Consider the following 1,904-nt stretch of genomic DNA (forward strand, 5'->3'; position numbering starts at 1 on the left):
GGTTACAAAGGTACTTTATGAAAACAGCACAAAGCTTTCAAATGCTTCCTAGTCCTGACAGTTGACTAATTTAAAAAAGTTTTTACTATTTGGAGCCTTTAAATATTTATCATGTTGTAACTCTTTAAAAAGAGGTTATAACCAGTTTATGTACTGATACTGGAGGTTTTAATAGTTTTGTAATGCAAGCACCGACCACACTTACCAGCTCAACCAGACAACATAGTTTTGAAGGTCAGTCACTCAGATCAAAGTAACACAAAGACTCTCGTTCCTGCTGGTTCGTTGAACTGTACAAAAACGTATCAAGTGTCCTGTTCAAATCTAATGATCAAACAAAAATGACACATGCTGATACACTGGTAGAAGTTGGTGAGCTTATTTGGATGTAAATACCTTTCATAACAATTCTTCCAGTCAGCTTCAGGTTTTATTTTTCTTCTACAGATTTTAGAATTTTTTGGCAAATTTAAAGCATTGAAAATGTTACGAAATCCAAACAGCAAGACGCATGAAGTCAACACGACAAGATAAAATATCATGGTAATGTAAATGTTGCAAAATCTCTTGTATAACTAACCGATTAAAGACAGCGTCACAACGTTTGTATTGTACAGTTTGGGTGGATAAACATGATACATAACGTAAACAGTGTGAAGCATAAAGTCAGTGGGACTGCACACAGCTCCTGTCAAATGCTTCCAAGTCTTTTAATTTGACAAAGCGAGTCTTTAATGACGCCTCATGCTTAAACTGTTAGAAATGCTTTAATGAAGATCTGCATTGAATTTTGTTTTGTCATGAATACACTTCCCAGTGCAACCAGTCAACATGGTTTTGATGCTAAGCCACGGAGGTCAAAGAAATGCCCTGGCCTTTATCCAGGCTGGCTCGTTGGTCTAGGGGTATGATTCTTGCTTAGTGTGTGAGAGGTCCTGGGTTCAAATCCCAGATGAGCCCTTGTTTACCCATGTTTAATTCATCAACTGCCTCTTCAGGTTCTAATCCCAGGGTGCAAATTGAAATGAACAGGGCAATTAAATAGCCACACTTGAACAGCTTTCTACATGGATGCCAAACCATATTATTAAAATTCTACCCTTTAGCTTAAACGTTGTCCTCATACAATTAAAAAAAAAAAAAAAAAAAAACTTCTCCAGTAAAAAAAGCAAACAGCTCTACCTAGTGGGAACAAAACACATATCACATGAAAGAGTTTTTGTGCAGCATCACTGGAGTTGCTGTTACTGTGGGCTCCATGGCGCAGTAACACAGTGCCGAATCTGTTACAGCAGCAGAGGAGATCTTAAGCTCCACTTTCATATCTTCTGTATTAAGATTTATAGACAGTCGTGGATCAGCTGGTTTAGCATACGTGACATCTTTTGTGGATCACATAATCAGCCCCAGAAACTCTGGTTTTGATCCAGGTGTTTGATGATACCAGTGGAGACTATATGGTGATCCTGTGTATGTGCAGGACAGTGTGATGCACTGGGTTGGTCTGGTTCAATGCTGTCAGCAGCCTCTGCTACAAGAACATAATCTACGCAAACCAATATTAAATAAAATGTATTAAAATTGATAAATAAATAATAATAACAACAACAATAAAATACTACTACCACTACTACTACTACTACTAATAATAATAATAAATGTAATTAACAAAGAGTAAATATATATTTACCAGTGTAAGCAATAATAATAAATGCTAAAACAAGGAGTAACATGGTTGTTCTGCGTGTCAGTTCAAATAACCAGCTTTAAAGAAAATGCACGTTTTTACATCTTGTTCTCACATCTAGCTCCCCCCACAGTCTTAGTGAATCATGAGGAGGGTCTAAATCTAGAAGCAGCTTCCTTAATGCTTTTCTGCCTGTGCTGACTGTATAATTCAGTGT

At 37.0% G+C, this 1,904-nt stretch overlaps 1 non-coding gene across 1 annotated transcript; it reads left to right on the forward strand.

Moving 5' to 3' along the window:
• Nucleotides 1–888: 888 nt before the first annotated feature.
• Nucleotides 889–960, forward strand: trnat-agu (transfer RNA threonine (anticodon AGU)). Its single transcript has one exon. It is a non-coding gene; the product is annotated as a tRNA-Thr (tRNA).
• Nucleotides 961–1,904: the final 944 nt, after the last annotated feature.

The sequence above is a fragment of the Trichomycterus rosablanca genome, chromosome 4 (assembly GCF_030014385.1).
Source record: "Trichomycterus rosablanca isolate fTriRos1 chromosome 4, fTriRos1.hap1, whole genome shotgun sequence".
NCBI lineage: Eukaryota > Metazoa > Chordata > Actinopteri > Siluriformes > Trichomycteridae > Trichomycterus > Trichomycterus rosablanca.